This window comes from Equus asinus, chromosome X (assembly GCF_041296235.1).
Source record: "Equus asinus isolate D_3611 breed Donkey chromosome X, EquAss-T2T_v2, whole genome shotgun sequence".
NCBI lineage: Eukaryota > Metazoa > Chordata > Mammalia > Perissodactyla > Equidae > Equus > Equus asinus.
This window is the reverse complement of record NC_091820.1, coordinates 76,478,653-76,498,938: the sequence shown is the minus strand read 5'-3', so window position 1 is coordinate 76,498,938 and position 20,286 is coordinate 76,478,653. Positions and strand designations below refer to the sequence as shown.

The 20,286-nt window shown below is 34.2% G+C and overlaps 1 long non-coding RNA gene and 1 pseudogene across 2 annotated transcripts in view; one reads left to right on the top strand and one right to left on the bottom strand.

Moving 5' to 3' along the window:
- Positions 1-20,286, top strand: part of LOC123282487 (uncharacterized) — a 626,057-nt gene that overhangs the window by 579,064 nt on the left and 26,707 nt on the right. The gene's annotated exons all lie outside the window — the stretch shown is intronic.
- On the bottom strand, positions 2,114-3,850 carry LOC139042727 (splicing factor U2AF 35 kDa subunit-like; annotated as a pseudogene).

Genomic DNA, 20,286 nt, shown 5'->3' with positions numbered 1-20,286 from the left:
CATTTTCAGTGCAAGTACATCACATTTTTTATAATCCAAATAATATAAAGATGACTTTAATTCTTTCTCATTTTTCTAAGCAGATATAGATCATGGTCGCATCTACCCAAAAGACCTCTGCCAGTTGCTCTAACCTTCAGGAGGGCTAAAACTATCTTGACAATGGAATTCATTGAAAGAGGAACCCAGTTTGAAATATGTTAAATCAGGTCTCCAGAGGAGATTCTTCCATGTGGATAGAAACTCTAAAAACTCCATAATATCAAGAAAAAACTGTCCAGAATTTCTACAGCCATTCGTGCTGTTGACCAATGATTTCTCGCCAAACTTTTCTTTTGTTTTTGAGTCTTCACCATCCTCTTAGTTCTCTTAACAATCTTGCTGATTGTTTTCTGTATCTTCAGCTGGCTCCTTTCCCGTGGTCCCCTACTTCCTAAAGTTAGACATTCTTCCAATTTCATCCTTGTTCTTCTTTGCCCCTCTTTGTTTTAATTTTCTTTTGATACATTTGTTACACTTACTCCCAGAGAGCTTCAGTTATCCCTGTGAAGTTGACCCCAAAATCTGTGTATCAAGCCCTCATTATCATTTGAGCTTTAGATGTCATTTTCAACTTCCACTGCTTCTCATTACTTAGATAGATTATTAATTAACTCAACATTTCCAAAACTTAGCATATCATCTTTCTTTTAAAACCAGTAAATAATAATAATAAAATGTCAGATATTGTTCTAGATGCTGTACATAAAATAAGGCATTAAATTCTCACAACAACCTTTTGAAGTAGATACTATTTTTACCTCCACTCCTGTTTTATCAATAAGGAAACTGAGGCACAGAAAGTTTCAGTGACTGCCCATGGTCATATAGCTGGTATATAGTAGAGTCAGGATTTAAGCTTGAAAAATCCAGCACTAGGCTCTTTGCTCTTAACTACTTTGCTTTACTGGATTGCATCATTTCCCTTACCTTTTTCTATTGATTTTATCTCCATTCTCCTCACGTCAACCCTGATAATCATTTTTGACTCTCTCTTTTCACTCTCTACCCCTCTCCCATCAGATCAGTTGCTAAGTTATCGAGTCTTGTACTTCTACCACTTCAGGTTTGTTTTTATTTTTTTGTGTGGGTTGGACTGAATTTGTTTTCCTGAGTTCAGCCTTTATCCATTCTAATTCAGGAGTGGGGAGATTAATTTTCCTATAGCATAACTCTAATGGAGTTTCTAAGAAGTTTCTTCCTACAAATAAGCAAAAGAACAAGACTCTTCAAGTCGAGAGTCATAGCTCTTATCAATATATGGCCCCAACTCCCTTTTCTAAACTTATTATATTTTTAATACATAAGATTTGTATCTCAGCCATGTTGGCCTGCTCATTCCTATCTCTGGCAACCTCCCCATTTAATTCTATCTCTAATCTCATAGTTGTTCATTTTGTGGTCCTTATGCACAACAAATTTAATCTCTCTGTTAGTCTCTACTTTTCCTAATTACAACTCAGCTGCTAGCACTAGTGATCTCCAATATGGAGGCCCAACCCTGCCCATTTTAGGGGCCAGAACCACACAATCCCCACAAAAATTAATAAACAGAAACCTCACTTTATTAAAATGGAGTTGGGAGGTCAAAAAGGGGAGCTCTCGTGCCCTACAACATTGCAGAGGCCAACAGGAAGAAGAAAGACTTCCTCTTCCTGTCCAGCAACAGCTCAGCCAATGAGAGACTGTCGCAACTCATGAGTTGTGAAATGAAAAGCCACTACACTTCAGAGTCTCAGTCCCCTCCAATGGACACTTTGTTTATAATAGCCCCCCCAACTTCCTCTTCCCTTGTATAAAAGAGTTTTCCTCCCCTTGTTGCTGATTTGCACATGGCTCACCATGATTGCAGACCCAGAATTGCAATTCTTTGCTGATCCCAAATAAACCCATTTTTGCTGGAGAAATAACTGGCTATTTTTTAAGGTCAACACTACTAATATATTACGAATGCTACTTTGTGGCAAAAATATGAATAGACAATAAGTAGGAAAAGAAATACAAACAGCCATTATCAAATAAAACATTCAATACTGTTTATAATAAAAAATTAATATTAAAACAGTATGCATGTGTATGTGAGATGGTCAGCCTTATGAACTTACGATGGGAAGTTTTTTTTAATTGTATCACTAAAAAATTTTCTTCAGAAACCCATGTTTGTTTTTTGTTGTTTTTAAAAAATTTCTAATTATGAACTGGTTTGATCAATCAGCTACGTTTTCTAGCAGACATATGGTAAAAATGGCATGGGTCAGACTTGCCCAGATCTTCCATGATTTCTCCACTGCCTCCTGTTGCACTCTCGTCTCCCACCATTGCCATCACTCGGGAGACCTGGACCTTGATCTATGCTTCTTGGGATAGCACCCATATAACTCTTGCTGCAGTTCCCTAGAAATGGGCTTCAGGGTGGCCTGGTTGCACAGCAGTTAAGTGCGCATGTTCTGCTTTGGTTGGCCCAGGGTTCACCAGTTTGGATCCCAGGTGCGGACATGGCACCGCTTGGCAAAAGCCATGCTGTGGTAGCCGTCCCACATATAAAGTAGAGGAAGATGGGCATGGATGTTAGCTCAGGGCCAGTCTTCCTCAGCAAAAAGAGGAGGATTGGCAGCACTTAGCTAAGGGCTAATCTTCCTCAAAAAAAAAAGAAAAAGAAAATAAATGGGCTTCAAATGCAGGAAGTTGCAGAAGCCTCCTTGTGTACACACTCCAATTTCATACTGTGAGCAGCAAGCATCTCTGAAGTCGGTCACAGGGGAGAGCTCAGCATGGATCGCTGTCCATTAAACCAACAGCTATTTAAGTCAATTACAACCTTTTCTGCATCTTCTTCATGGAGAAACTTGACATACACGTCTCCAACTAGGTGATCTCCAAGGTTATCACAGACGTTCATCTCCTCAACTTAACGATACTTCACCATTTCTATAAAAACCTCTTCAAAAAATTCATCATAGTGTTCCTGCATTTCAACATAGCGCACCATACAGTGCAAAGAGCAGACTGGGAAGAGTTTTGAAGGTTATGGTAAATGTTCAAGAGGGCAATGGTCTGGCTAAAGGTCAGTTTATTGTGCAAGTGAGAACATCTGTCTCCATGACGACACGCTCCAATTTTCAAATAAAATGAACAGTTGATTTTGGCTTTCTTGGTGCCCAAGATGGAGGTCAAGTACTCTGCCATTTCCCACCACTGCTGACATTGCTGCCCATGCAGCCGCCCTTCTATGATGGGAATTTAAATTGGTACAACTTTTTGGGAAGCAATTGATCACTTTAAAAGAAAAGCCTATAATAGCAAACAAATAGAAAAAACAAATATTCATCACTATAACAATCACTAAATTAAATGTGGTATATCTATTCTATTAAATTCTGTACATTTAAGAATAATTTACATTTATGTGCACAGAGATAGAAAGGTCTCTAAGATATATTGCCAAGTGAAAAAGAAAAGTTTCAGAATGATGCATATCGTATTTGTATCAACATATACAGATAAAATACCCAGTACTCTGTATTTCAATGATGACATTTACTGATACATAAACACCCCCCAAAATTCCTTGTAATATTAAAATTATATTTTTAAATGCTTATATGCTTTGTTGTGATTGATCTTATTTTAGGAGAATGTTTTGGATAGATAATCAGAAAATATGCAAAAATGTATGCAAATTTATGTGTGAATTGTAATGAGGTAACTCTAAAGTCCAATATTAGCGCAATGTTAAATAAATTTTGGTACATACATATGATACTTTGAAAGTCATGTGTAAATGCTTATAATGTTACATAAATAAAATAAGCTATGGTTTATATTTCCAATGTCTAAAACAGAGCCTGACTGTCAAATAAATGTTGAATGAATAAATGTGTATACATTATAATATTAATTGGAAAAAGAATGGATAGTATGCATGCCCAGAGTTTAGAAGGAAGTTGACTAAAAATTTAACAGTGATTATTGATGATTTATGGGCATAATAATAATTTTTAAATATCACCCCATACACATATTTCTCCCATAAAAGGCCATTTGTTGTGGTGGATAGAATAATGGTCCCCCAAATATGTCTATGTCCTAATTCCTGGAACTTGTGAATATGCTATCTACATGGCAAAAGTGACTTACAGATGTGATTAAGGTTAAAGACGTTAAGGTGGGAGATTATCCTCGATTATCCAGGTGGGCCCCACCTAATCACATGAGTCTTTAAAAGGGGAGAACCTTCCCCAGCTGTGGCTAAAAAGAGATGTGTGACAATGTAAGAGTCAGAGATATTTGGCATTGGTGGTTTTAAAGATGGGGAATGGGGGCCACAAGCCAAGGAATGTAGGTGACCTTTAGAAGCTGGAAATTAATTCTCTCCTAGACCCTCCAGGAAGGAATGTAGCCTTGCTGACACCTTGATTTTAGCTCAATGAGACGCATGTTAGACTTCTTACGTATAGAGCTATAAGGTAATAAATTTTTATCATTTTAAGCCAGTAAGTTTGTGGTAATTTGGTATGGGTTGCAATGGAAAACCAATACATTTGTTGAATAAAAATTTAAAGTATAGATACACACACACACAAAAAAAAATCATCTCTAATCCCACGTTCAGATATAACTACTATAATATTATATATATATATATACACACACACACACACTTCAAAACATTTTCCCATGTACATGTGACACATCTCAGTAAAAGGCAACTCTATTCTTCCAGTTGCTCAGGTCAAAACCCTTGGGCTCATCATTGATTTTTTTTTCTCATACACCACATTCAATTAATAAGCTCTGTTTGTAATAATCTGACCATTCTCACCACCTCCAAATACTCCCTGGTCCAAGCCACCGTTAGCTCACTTGGATTGTATTTCAGTAGCCTCTAAAGTTTCTCCCCACATCCACCTTGCCCTGCTAGTCTCTTTACCATAGAGCAGCCAGAATGATCCCTTACAAATATATATCAGTCACCTTCTAAAGATGCCCTCTTTCATTCAAAGTAAAAGCTAAATAGCTCCCAGTTGCTTACAACCTCCTATAAAGATGTGACCCTCAGCTGTTTCTCTGATCTCATTTCCTATTGCTGTTGCTGTCAGTCACTCCACTCCAGCCATAATATCCTCCATGTTATTTTTCCCCCAAAATATCAATCATGGTCATAAAACAGGACCTTTCCATTCTCTGATTCTTTTGCCTAGAACATTGTTCCTAAGGGTATCTATATGGCTCATTTTCATTTCCCTCAGGTTCCTGCACAAATATCATCCTATCAGAGTGGCTTTCCCTGACCTCCCACTACAAAATAACACTGTCCTCCCCATATTCTCTATCCCCTCACCCTGCTTTACTTTTCCTCATAACACTCATCACTTCCTCGAATATATTATAAATACTTCAGATATTTTATATGAAATTGTATGTTATATGCTTATTTTATTTTGTATGTATTTTATAAGCATTTGTATGTCTTTTCTTCTCTTTCCAGAATATGGAACACTGTCAATAACAAATATTTTTCTCTTATGTTTTTGGAAGAATATGTATATGACATTATCTCTTCCTACTACTTTTGTTATGTTCACTTCTTTGAGTTTGAGGCTATTACATATAATGCCACTGTCAACACTCTTGGTGTCTTCTGGTAAACATATATGTGTGTTTGCTTAGGTATATAGCTAAGTCACTCACTTACTTTTTAAACTGAGTCCCTCTTGTACACAGGCTTTAATTGATTTTTCCTCAGATCAAGTCTCTTTATTTTAGTAGGCAAACTCTTTACCCTTATATTTATTGTTTTAATATATATTTGACCTTAGGTCTGTCATTTAAATTTATTCTTTTATTCTTCTTTGATATTTTCCATGGTTTCTCTCTGTTAATTTTTGTTCCTTTTCTTAGAATTTCTCTGTATTCAAAAGTTATAAATCTTGGTAATTATACCAGCTACTATTGTTGACTGCAAGCAATAGAAACTGGTCTCACTAACTTGATCCAAAAATGCAATTTTTTGGAAAGGTATCAGTTGTGGAACTGATAGGAAGGCAATAGAATCAGAATCAAAAAATATTATAGTTTCCAGGGAAGACATAGGGCTCTAGACATCAGGGAATACTCATCATGATGTATCAATGGAATGAATTAACTTCAAATGTTTTCTGCCTTTCTGTTCCAGATCTGAAGTACCTAGTCAGGGACATACAACTACCTCTTGGCTAGGAAAGGACAGGGCATTTTATTTACAGTCTCACAATAAATTTACACAACTGGGGAGAGAAAATAAGGGTATAATTAGGAATTGTAGATGTAATGGATACTGTATGCAAAAACTAAAACAACAATGGCAAGCAAAAACATATTCATTTACATAAGGGGTTAATTTCAACTTTTCAAAAACTACTTAAACCTATATTTCTTTGGTTATCAACTTAGGATGAGACAGTAGTTATATAGAATGGGAACATTTTTACGCATCCTCTTATTCTATAATTTCTATAATTTGATTTGGTATGATCTATTTCCTGATTATTTTTTATCTTTTCCAAAAAAGGTAAGACAACTTTAAGAAATTTAACATCATATTTTGTAGCTGTGCTTACCATTGTATTTATATTAATTCTTTGTATAAATAAGAATTAAGAATAATAAATAGGAATAAAATAAGAAAAATAAAAAGTTTTTATTTTACTTTCACATATTCCTCCTTTGATGCTCATCTTTTCTTTGTGTAGACCCGAGTTTCAGACCTTTATTATTTCTTTCTATCCAAATAACTTAAGATTTCTTACAAGGCAGGTCAATTGGCAACAAATTCCCTCAAATTTTGTGTGAGAAAGTCTTCACTTCTCCTTCACTTTTGAAGGATAATTGCACAGAGTACAGAATTCTAGGTTGGTGGGTTTTTTTCTCTCGACACTAAATATTTCATTCCATTCTCTTCTTGCTTGCATAGCTCTGAGAAGTAAGATGTAATTCTTATCTTTGTTCCTCTGTAGTCAAAGAGTTTTTTTTTTTTTCTGAAGACTTTCAGGACTTTATCTTTAATTTTCTGTAGCTTGAAAATAACATGCCTAGGTGTAGTTTTCTTTGGCATTTATCCTGCTTGGTGTTCTCTGAGATTCCTGTATCTGTGGTTCAGTGTCTGACATTAATTTGGGGGAAATTCTTAGTCATTAGTGTTCAACTAGTTCCTCTGTTCTTTTCTCTCTTTTTTCTCCTTCTGATATACCCGTTATGTGTATGTTACACCAGCTGTAGTTGTACCAGACTTTGGATATTCTGTTCTCTTTTTTTCAGTCTTCTCTTTGTTTTTCACTTTTGAAGGATTCTATTGAGATATCCTTAAGGTCAGAGATTCATTCCTCAGCCATGTCCAGTCTACTGATAAGCCCATCAAAGACATTCTTCATTTCTGTTACAGTGTTTTTTATATTTAACATTTCTTTTTGGTTCTTAGGATTTCTATTTCTCTGCCTATATTGCCCATCTGTTATTGCATGCTGTCTGCTTTATCCGTTAGAGCCCTTACCATATTAATCATAGTTGTTTTAGATTCCTGGTCTGATAATCCCAACATCTCTGCCATTTCTGGTTCTGATGCTTACTCTGTCTCTTCAAATTATGTTTTTTGCCTCCTATGTATGTATGCCTTGTGATTTTTTTCTTGATAGCAAGACTTTATATCCCAGGTAAAAGGGATTGCTGTAAATAGTCCTTCAGAAATGTGATGATAAGGTGTGGGGGGAGGGGGTGCTTTCTAGAGTCCTATGATTAGATCTCAGTCTTTTAGTGAGCCTATGCCTCTGGACTATGAACTTCACAGTATTTCTTAGTCTTTTTCTCCCCCCTTAGGTGAGACAGGATGGCTAGAGTGGGCTGGAGTTGGGTATTTCCCTTCCTCCATGTGGAAAGCTAGAGCTGACTGGAGTTGGCTATTCCTTCCACCAAGTCAGTTAGGTTGGGATAAAACCGCAGCAGGTTTGACTCTGGTCACACTAGTTTCTCCTGAGGGTAGGCCTTTTCATTTATTTATTTATTTTAGGATAGCCCTTTTTAAAAGAATAGAATGCTCTGGTATATTTTAAACTGACTGCTTTTTCATGCCCCCTGCTGAAAGCGCAAGAGAATTTTTCTCTAATATTTACTGTGAGAACCTGGTGGAGCTCCTGGAAGTAAATCTTACAAAATTTTGCCCTCACCTCTCATGACTGGATCCTGTATAATTTTTGTCCACAATGAGCCTCTCTAGCAATTCATCAATTACAGTTGAGGTTTTCCTACCCCAGCACTGCTTCGCTTGGTTGTTTCTGCTCGTGAGTCTCTGCTCTGGTAAGTTGTGACTCTCTGTATTCCCCTGTCTGTCTCTCCAATTTAGGGGGCAGCAGTTTGCCCTGTGTCCTCTCATCTCTTACAGATCCAAGAAGAGTTGTTGGTTTTTTAGTCTGTTCAGCTTTTTACTTGTTAGCATGGAGTGGCAACTTCCAAGCTCCTTACATGTAGAACTGGAAACCAGAAGTCTATAGAGGATTTTAAAATTCACTCTGATTGTTTTATATCTGAACATTTTCATCTGAGAGGTTTTATTTTTAATGCTTTTCAATAACATGAAGTATGTCAAGAATTTACCTTTTTCACAAAGAGTACGTGGGTTAAACAATCTTAAGTCCAGGCATATCCAATAAGTCCTTTTAGATATCTTCACATATGAACAAAACCTAGATGGAGTATAAAATTTATGGGTAATAGCTTTTGCTCATCAAAACTCTATAAACCTTGTTCTATGCGTCAAATACATTTACTATTTTTAAAATAATCTATTTGTATAATTTTATAACAATACCATACTGTGTTGACGATATGGCTTTATGATACATTTCAGTGGCTGCTGAAGCAAGTCCTCATTATTTGCCTTTTCAATTATTTTATTGGATATACTCAGGCATTTTTTATTTTATATAATCTTTTAAAGTATTTTAAATCAATTTTAAGAACTGCACCCCCAAACACTTGTATTCTAAGTGAAAATGCATTAAATTCATAAATTAGTTTTGTCAGAATTAATATTTTCGTGGTATTGATTTCCCTTCTAAAAATATGGCACTCTTTTCTAGTTGTTCCGATATGATTTTATGCTCTTCAATTTGACTTTTTGTAAGTTTCATTGATATAATTCGCATACCATGCAGTTTACCCATTTTACATATACAGTTCAGTGACTTTTATTATATTCACAGAGCTGTACAACCATCACCACAATCAATGTTAGAATATTTTCCTCATCCTAAAAGAAGCATCATATACTTTAGCTATCTCTTTACAATCCCGCATCCACCCTAGCCCCAGGCAACCACTAATACTTTGTATCTATAGATTTGCCTATTCTGGATATTTAATACAAATAGAGTCATATTATATGTGGTCTTTTGTGACTGCCTTCTTTCCTTTAATATAATATTTTGAAGGTATATCTGAATTGTAGCGTGTCAGTATTTCATTAATTTTTATTTCTAAATAATATTCCATTGCGTAGACATACTACTTTTTGATTATCCATTCATCAGTTGATGGATGTTTGGGTCGTTTCCACTTTGTGGTTATTATGAATATTATGAACATTCACGAGTTTTCACATACCTATATATTTTCATCTCTCTTGGCTTTATACCTAGGAGTAGAAATGCTGAGTCATATGGTAAATCTATGTTTAAGCATTTGAGGAACTGCCAGGCGGTTTTCCAAAGTGTCTGCAGCATTTTACATTCCCACCAGCAGTGCATGAGGGTTCCAGCTTTTCCACGTCTTTGTCAACACTTATCTTTTTGATTATAGCAATTCTATTGGTTGTGGAATAGAATCTCATTGTGGTTTTGATTTGCATTATCCTAATGATTAGTGATGTTGAGCATCTTTTCACATGCTCATTGATCATTTGTGTATTTTCTTTTGAAAAATGTCTATCCAAATTCTTTGCCCATTTAAAAATTTCATTATTTGTTTTTTTATTATTAAGTTATGAGAGGTATGATTTGAAAATATCTTCTCCTATATTTTTTTCCCATTCTGTGGGTTGTATTTTCGCTTTCTTGATGGTATAATTTGCAGCAAAAACAATTAATTTTCATGAAATCCCATTTATCTATTTTTTCTAGGCTTATTCACAGTGGGTACAGAAGGGTCCCCATTAGTAAAAGAGGGCATGCTCCAATCTGTGAATACCTTTCAAGCCTCTGCTTGTATCATATGTAATAATATTGTATTATCCAAAGCAGTTCACATGACCAAGGCAAAACTCAAAGGATAGAAAGATAAACTTCTTAATGGGAGGAGCTGACAAGTATTGTGGCTTATTTTAGCAATCTATCACATCCTTAATTAAGTGAATCTTCTACTGTGATTTTTCATTCCACAACTAACAACCAGGACACTGAAAATTATCTAAGCCCAGTTCACAATATTTTTTTGAACACTGAAAATTAAACTTTGGCGTTTCAATTTAAGAGTCACTTGTGCAGTTCTGTTACTTTTGGCTCATCTATGACTAGCTTGTCCTATTACACATCACTAACAACCCAGAATACTTTCAGACTGAGTCACCCCAGATATAACACTTTCCTATCACCATACCTTTTTTAGGACACCTAACTTTTTCCAATTTGTCTCACATTTGTTTATATTCTTGTCTTTGCTACCAGATCATAAATGTCCTTGAGGGAAGGGATCATATATTATTTCTCTATCTCTAACAGTCTTGCACGAGACCCTGTCTCTTGCATTTTCTCTATATTTGTAGAAACCACTGAACCAGGGCCCAGATTCTCACTGTATTTTTGTTCGTTTAGCCTTGTCACTCCTCCAGGTATAAGATTTCATCATATAGATGTTCCATAAATCATTGTTCACCACAATTGCAGTTTAGATTAGGGCTGTGGTTGTTACTATAGATTTCCCATACCTATGGAAACTTTATTCAGTAAGCTGGCCAGGGAAGAACATCCAACTGCCGCATCATTGAACTTTATACACTGCTGTTCTATGTATTTATTTGAAACAATCAGCTCATTGTAGTTTATTCAGATGAAGGGCATATGAAAAAGCTGAAGTGAATGAGATTCTAATTCCATCTTTCTTAAGGAAACTTTCTTCATTATTGGTTGCTGATGATTCTCTCTCTCACTATTATTATTCTTTTTTAATGCCAAATTACCCTGTCTTTGGCCAGTGTGAGCCCCTTCAAGTTGACTTCTATGGGTTTTTTTGACATCATCCTAATAGTTTTTAATAGTTTACTAGATTTCGAATATGACAAGATGCTCCAAACTCATTTTGTACATTTCCTGATCTATGCTGGAATTAGCTATTTCTCCAAGGATCCCTTCTTTCAGTAGATCGTGGTATTTATAGCTTGCTCTCTTGATGCTAGAGGTGCTCATTGAAACTTTGTAGGTTGTTGCTTCTATTTTATTATCTAAGACCTTTATACAATAGTAAATAACAGGACTGAAAAAGTGTGAACTTTGTCTTGTTCCTGACTTTAATGGGAATGCTTCTAAAATAGTAACACTAAGGGTGATACTTGTGTGTTTTTAATAGGTTGCCTTCATCAGGTTAATGAAGTATCCTTGTATACATAAGTTTGTATGCAACTCTTAACAGGTTAGATGAAGCCTCTTTGTATCTTTATGTTCTTAAACAAATTTTTAATGTGAATGTGTGTTGAAATGTAATTAAATGCTTACATCTATTATTACAGTCGTACAGTTTCTACTGAAATCATTTTATATGATATATTGGATTAATACATTTTCTGACCTTAAAAGATCTTTGCTTTTTTGGAATAAACTCTAATGAATCATGATTAATATATATTTTAAAGTAATGGAAAATTAAATTTGTTCATGTTTTATGTGAAATTTTTGTATCTATATTCATAATTGAGATTGGTCTATTATTGCCTTTCTTGTACTATTTTTTGTCCTGTTATATTTTCAAGATGCTATATCCTCCCAAATAAATTAGGGCTATATCTTTCTCTACTATCTGAAAAAGTTTCTATTTTATATTATCATTTTGTCTGTTTGGTAAAAATCTGGAAATTTTATGTATGCTCTTTCAACTGTTGATTAAATTCCATTGATTTTCTATTTTATTTTTAATCAATTTTAGTAACTTATCTTTTGAGATATTTATCTCTAGTTTCAAATTTTTGACCAACTTTTTTCATGCTGTTCTCTAATGAATTTTTAATATCTGTACTTTCCTGGTAGTTATATCCCCCTTTGTCCTTAATTGTATTTATTTGTATTTGCATTTTTTTGTTTCTTAATGATCAGTGTTCATTTTTGTAAGTCTTTTCAAAGAACTAGGTTTTATTTATGTTGATATTCTATATTTTTAATTAATCATTGTTTTTATCTTTATAATTTTTTCTTCTTTTATATTTAGGTTTAGTTTCCATCTTCATGTCTCTAACTTGAATTTTTAATCATGTATTTTCAAAATTTATTTTTTTAAAAATGGATTTGTCTATAAATTGCCGTCTAAATAGCAATTTAGCCGCACCCCCTAGAGTTTTTTTTTTTGTAGTGCTCCTTACCATTCAGATCTAAATATTATGTAATTTTCAGTATGACTTTCTCTTTTTAGCTCATGATTTATTGATAAGGACATTTTAAAGTTTCTAAATGTTTTTCAACTATCTTCGTATTGTGATATTTTATTTACTTGCATTGTGGTCAAATGATGTTATCTGCATTATGTAAATTTTATGGCTTTTGCACTCCTCTTGACCATTATGTGTTGCTTTTCATTCATGCTCCCTGTGCACTGTTCTTGAAAAGAACACATACATATATTCTATATTTGGAATGGAGTGTTCTCTCTCTCTTTCTATTTCTCTCTTTCTCTCTCTTTCTGTCTCTCTCTCTCTCTATATATATATTTATAAACACATATGTGTGTGTATGATGTGTATGTGTATGCATGAATTAGATCAAGCTTATTAAGTTTGTTAATCCAATCTTCCATATCCTTACTAATTCTGAATGTTGGTTGTTTGACCTATCATATTGGAAGAATATGTAGGTAACAGTCATATTTCTGTACCTAAGGAAAATGATATTAGAGGAGTTTTACTTCCTGGTATGATATGAAGAGTCCTTCAAAAGTCAGGAAAAAAAATAGGTATTGGTGAATGTGATATGACATGTTTTTAATTATTATTGAAGTTTTATGCAGTATATAATAATGGCATATGGTACTAACAGTTTTTTTGTCTAAAGCTTATACCAAAAAATAATTGCAGTATCATTATCATTATTATTATTATTATCATCATCATCAACATGATTATCATCATGATCATTGGTACCATTTATTGAGTTTTATTACATGGTAGACACTGTGCTGAATACTTTATGTACACTACTTTATTCATTTCTTACCAAAGTCCTCTGAGAAAGCTACTACGATAGCTAACATTCGTAGATGAGGCAACTAAAGCTAAGACACTATGTAACATATTCTAAATCAAATAGTTTAATGTACCGGAGCCGGGATTGGGAGAAAGTGTGTCTGATTTTAAAGCCTTTGCTATTTAGTTCTATTCTCTATACTTTAATGCATAACAAACTGGGTTTTTCACACATTTTCTCACAAACAGCATCCTTCCATTTATAGCTATAGTGCTCTGTGTGTGTGTGTGTGTGTGTGACTTCTTTTCCAGCCACAGTCACGTTTGTTTTCTTTGATCCTGATACCTGAGCCTGGTTCACACGAACCAGGCTGATCTGTTCAAGCTGCGCTTTCCTTGCGTGGCTGGACACAGAGGTAAAACTTCAGAAAATGCAGTTTTCAGGCTCCCTCTCCCTGCCTACCTAGAAGTTTCCTCCAGGCTATAGCCATCTCAGTGGGGTCCAAATCAAGCTACAGACGGTGATCTGAAGTTACAACATGAGAAGTGGTGATCTGAAGTTACAACATGAGAAGTAAACAAGTTCCAAATAAGGAGTCTGTTTCAAAACTGTTCCTCCACACTTCTATAAACAAGTCAAGTAAGGAACGGTTTTTTCCCCTTAGGGTAGAAGCATCACTCCTCCACAATCTAGGCAAAAAGCAAGATCCTAACTATATCGAGGTGGATAACCCCAATCTCAGATGGGTGTTTTTCAAACAAATGAGTAAAAGAATCCGACCTCGGGATTTCTGGATCACTCAGGTTTTACATGACACTCTTTCACACTGAATTTGACTTCTATGTGCTTTCTTGAGTTTAAGAACCTATTTACCCCTAATAATTTATATAGTTCACCCATCAGTGCCATTCTTACCCAAATACTCTTTTGACCTATGACAAATACGTTCTCAATTCCTTAGCTCACACTAAGATAAATGTATCCCTAACTACTTGAAGCATTACCAACACAAGGATATTTCTATGCCAGTAAAACTCAAAGCCCAAAGTTTAGAGACAAAATTATGGAATTTCAAACATTAACCTCCCTGTAAGCATTGATCTTCTTGCCAACCCTTGAATTGTATCATTCAATGGAATCAGTTACAAAGTTTACTGACAAGACCACCCCTTCAAAACAGACATAGCATCTTCAGTTGCCCTTAAAATTTTTCCTTCTCTACCCTGCTTAAGATTGCTTCACATTTGATCACCAGGAATTAATTACTTCAGTTTCTTTCCATTACCATTTCCATGCACAATATCTATCTTTATGGAACTGAATAGCTTTGCTTCAGGGTTAGTGGACAAATATGTATTATAGATATCTGCTATTGATAAGCCTATATTATCACTGTTTGCTCATGGAAGATGCAGAAGAGCTGCTGAAGATAATGGAAATATTAGATGCAGTCTAATTTAGCGAGTACAAGCTTGGCTATTGAAATCAGACAGATCAAGATTAAAGCTGTATGACAGCCCTTATTATAGGTATAATGTCAAATAAATCGTTTTAACACTCTTATTCTCATAAGAGGGTTAAATAAAATAATGTATATAAAGTTCTAGGCAAATACTAAAGACTCAGTAAATGTTAACTAAAACAGAACAAAACAAAAATCCTGATGAAAACTTAAGAGTATATCTGGATTTCATGGCCCTATTGAGTAGTAGATTGTGTTATTAATCAATTAAACTTTACTTTCCATGGCTAAAATTATATTTGTAAACTATTTATGCTTTATAAAATTGAGTTTAGGTAATGACTACAACAGCTCAGAATCTAAAACTAAATTTCCTTCATTTTAGATGTTTGAATTTTTCATATAAACTCACTGTGTCAGAACTCTACCAATGTTTGTGCAAGTCACATGCTAGCCTTCTTAGTTCAGTTTTACACTTTTGATCATTCATTCAATAAATAAATATTTATGTAACATCTGCTATGTACCATGACTGGATTATTTGTGACTAGTATAAAGTTGCATATTTCCCCCACTCTTAAGGTGTGCACAAGTTTAGTAGAGAAGGCAGATATTTAAACAACTAATGATAATACAAAGTTATGTGTATGCAAATTACTTGTTATAGAAAGTGCAATTGACAAATTTCAGAAAACAGGTTGACCTGAGCCATGATAATAAGTGTGGAATAGTAAGATTCATAAAATTTATCGCATGTACAATATTAGGATGATAGACTAAGACATAGGGAGAAGGGTGCCAGCTTGCCCTCTTACTTGCAGTGTGATATAACAGAGCCAGACAGCGCTTTGCCACTTATTAGTTGTATGATTATGTCCAACTACTTTTCTAGTTTTCTCTTCTGTAAATTGGAATAATAAAACTTTCATTTCAGTATTCATTTTGAGGACTTGTTCTTTCACCCAACAAATATTTATTAAATCCTTATTCTGTCAGGCATTGTGGTAGGTGCTGGATTAAGTAAGACAATGTAAATAACACACTTCATACATGGCAGGCTCTGATTGAAAGACAACTATATAAGTGGGGCCTTGAGTAGTAATAATAAGCTAACAATAATAACAATTATAATTTATTGAATATTTTCTTTGTGATACAAGTTATACCACTTTTGAATACTGACGATGATGAAAGGAGATAGTTAATGTATTTCAGATGCTAGTCCAGCACTCATGTTCATTACATGGAAATGTTTCCCATAACTCCCAATATCAATATTAATAAATTCATTATATTAACATATTAATATTATATATAATTATGTTTCAAATACTGACATAACATTTCTACTAATAAATAACATTAATAATATTTGTAATATGGTAAATAATATATAATATGTTAATATACATTTATAATATAAATATTGATATTTCCCTTATACAGGTTAGTTAACAAAAAAGTGAACCTTTCTCCCTAAAGTAACATAGGCTAAAGCACTACTTTGCTGAAGTTGAGCCTAACATTTCTTCTAATGGAACATGATGCTTTTTTTTTTTGTTTTTTAAGGATTGGCACCTGGTCTAACAGCTGTTGCCAATCTTTTTTTTTTTTCCTGCTTTATCTCCCCAAACCCCCCTGTACACAGTTGCATATCTTAGTTGCAGGTCCTTCTAGTTGTGGGATGTGGGACGTCGCCTCAACGTGGCCTGATGAGTGGTGCCGTGTCCACGCCCAGGATCTGAACCCTGGGCTGCCGCAGCAGAGCGCGTGAACTTAACCACTCGGCCACGGAGCTGGCCCCAAATGCTGCTTTTGATAAATAAAATTTTTAGCCTCTTACCTAAAGACATAGTTTCAAGTCTAAAGTTTAGTTTCATTTTTTGGAGCATAAAATTTGGGATAACTGTTAGTGGTTGCAAATTCCTAACCTTTTTCCTTGAATTTTTCATTTAAATGAACAATCTCAAAGAAAAGTAACTGAAAAATATTATAACATTATCCAACATTTTCATTATTTTTAGCCAATATTATCTTGTTTATTCATTTGTTTGCTTTTCTACATATGTTCAAGTAAGAAATTTAAAGTAATTTCTAAATAGAATGGAAGCTATTTAACATTTTAGAATAAATTATCTCTTTTTGAAATTCATACCCTCAAATATATTGCTACTAACCTTTTCTTTGTGTATGTTGGCAAATCAAAGCCTTATACATTAGGTTTCATTTTTTAAAAATGCAAAATGCTATCATTGCAAGATATTCACATTGAGTCATGTAAGATAATTTCAATCAAATTCTGATTCCAAGATAAATGAAAGAAAATGTGAATGTCAAATATTTGCGCAAGCAAAATAAAAGAACTTCCAGGCTTTCTGAGAATTTTCTCCTTATTATTAAAACACTCTGCTGGAAATAAATTATCAAAGATTAGCTGAATTTTATTGTGGTTCCCCAAAACCCATTGTTGCTGATTGGTTGTAATATTTAAGGAATCTAAATTAAATGGTGACATAGATTAATATTGAATCCCAATTATTGCCTCCCAAAAAAGGTATTAGCAATCAACTTCGTTCCAAAAATGAAATGTCATCACAAAATATTCAGAATTTATTTGGTTATGGACAGTAAAAACAATAATCATTTAGAGCATGAGTTTGCAAACATTTTCTGTAGGACCATCAGGTAAATATTGTGGACTTCATAGTCTCTTTGGCAAGCTACTACTCACCTCTGCCATTGTAGTGGGAAAGTAGCCAGACACAATACATAAGCAAATGAGCATCAATGTGTTCTAATAAAACTTTATTTATTGACAGTGAAATTTGAATTTCAAATACTTTTCATGTGTCACAAAATATTCTTTTTTGATTTTTTTCAAGCACTTAAAAATGTAAAATTAATCTTAGGTCAAGGGTTGTATACAAACAAGTGTAAGGTCAGATTTAGCCTGTTGGCTACAGTTTTCTCACTCCTTCTTTTGGTAGCTTTCACTCCCCATAGCAGGACACCCTCTATTGAGTGGAACAGTAGCTAATTAGAATTAATATAAGATCATACAATTAACCATAAATTATTATTTCTAAGAATGCCAGCATCTCATTAAATTATAATCAAAAATAAGGTGGAAATGTGACTAAAGTCCCAGGGCTAGCAACAGCTCTTTCACCAGGACACAAAAACCTAATTCTCAACTTCTGTTTTTCTGTGGAATGGCATGAGTAACGAGAATTACTAGACCTTTTATATTTTTATTACGGGCAAGAATTTAAATCTTCTCCTTAAGACATTTTAGAGACGCTGACAACATATAGGAAAATTAACTGATCCAAATACCTTTTCGCCTTCCCCATTTTCATGAAAATGCTGATAGGTGATGTAGAAAATAGATGAACAGTATAGAAGAAAATTAACTTTAGAAATATCCACCAGTAGTCACTCAATTGAAAAACAGTGGGCTGTGTATGAACATATCTGCAGCAAAACATTAAAAAATAGGGAATCAACATGCAACAGAGTTAGAACAATCTTTTATACCGTGTATAGATCAAGAAGGACTAATTTTTATTGCAGTACCAAACAATTCCAAAAATACCATTGGCTTAAAGTAACAAAAGTTTACTTCTTGCTCATGCTACAGATCTATCAAAGGTTGGCTGGAATGTATGTTCCATTTTATCTTTACTCCAGGCTCCAGGCTAAAAAAGAAGCTATCATCTGGGATGCTGCTGGTCATTGAGATAAGGGTTAAGAGAATGTGGAAAAATCGTGTACTGCATCTTCAAGCTTCCACTCAGAAATGAAAAAACATATCTTTTCACATTTCATTGATTGAAGATAGTCCAGTGGTCATATTTAATGTCATGAGGATGAGTACAACCTCATACAACTGGAATGAATGTGGAGAACCTGAAAAAATAGTGAAAAACAATGAGTACCGTATTACCCTTTTGTTCACAAAAGATTCAGCTCGTTCTCTTCCTTCGCACACAATATTTTCACTGCTCCAACGAAGGCAACACAAAAATCTCATCTGGTGACTATGTCAAGCTCTAAATCCAAGCACTCTGAGTTAGGCATAGTTAATCCCTATATCAGATCCAGATGTGATTTGTTCTTATGAAAAGAAAAATTGAAATATAAAGAAAACTTATTGTACATTGATTTTGTATCCCACAACTTGACTGTATTCCTTAATTATTTCTAAAAGTTTTTTAGTGAACTCTTTAGGGTTTTCTAGATATAAAATCATGTCATCTGCAAAGAGTGACAGTTTCACTTCTTCTTTTCCAATGTGGATCCCTTTTAGTTCTTTTTCTTGCCTGATTGCTCTGGCTAGGACTTCCAATACTATGTTAAATAAGAGTGGTGACAGTGGGCATCCTTGTCTGGTTCCTGTTCTTAGAGGGATAGCTTTCAGTTTTTTTTCCATTGAGAATGATATTTGCTGTGGGTTTGTCATATATGACTTTTATTATGTTGAGGTATTTTCCTTCTATACCCAACTTATTTAGAGTTTTTATCATAAATGGATGCTGTATCTTGTCAAATGCTTTCTCTGCATCTATTGAGATGATCATGTGATTTTTATTCTTCATTTTGTTAATGTGGTGTATCACGTTGATAGATTTGTGGATGTTGAACCATCCCTGCATCCCCGGAATGAAACCCACTTGATCATCATGTATGATCTTTTTAATGTATTGTTGTATTTGATTTGCTAGTATTTTGTTGAGGAATTTTGCATCGATGTTCATCAATGATATTGGCCTGTAATTTTCTTTTTTTGTGTTGTCCTTGTCTGGTTTTGGTATCAGGATAATGTTTGCTTCATAGAAGGAGTTAGGAAGCCTCCCCTCCTCTTCAATTTTTTGGAAGAGTTTGACAAGGATAGGTATTAAGTCTTCTTTGAATGTTTGGTAGAATTCACCAGGGAAGCCATCTGGTCCTGGACTTTTATTTTTTGGGAGGTGTTTTTAATTGCTGTTTCGATCTCCTTACTGGTGATTGGTCTATTCAAATTTTCTACATATTCTTGGTCCAGTTTTGGAAGGTTGTATGTTTCTAAGAATTTATCCATTTCTTCTAGATTATACAATTTGTTGGCATATAGCTTTTCATAGTATTCTCTTATTATCTTTTGTATTTCTGAGGTGTCCGTTGTAATCTCTCCTCTTTCGTTTCTGATTTTATTTATTTGAGCCTTCTCTCTTTTTTTCTTGGTGAGTCTAGCTAAGGGTTTGTCAATTTTGTTTATCTTTTCGAAGAACCAGCTCTTGGTTTCATTAATTTTTTCTATTGTTTTTTTAGTCTCTATTTTGTTTATTTCTGCTCTGATTTTTATTATTTCCTTCCTTCTGCTGATTTTGGGCTTTG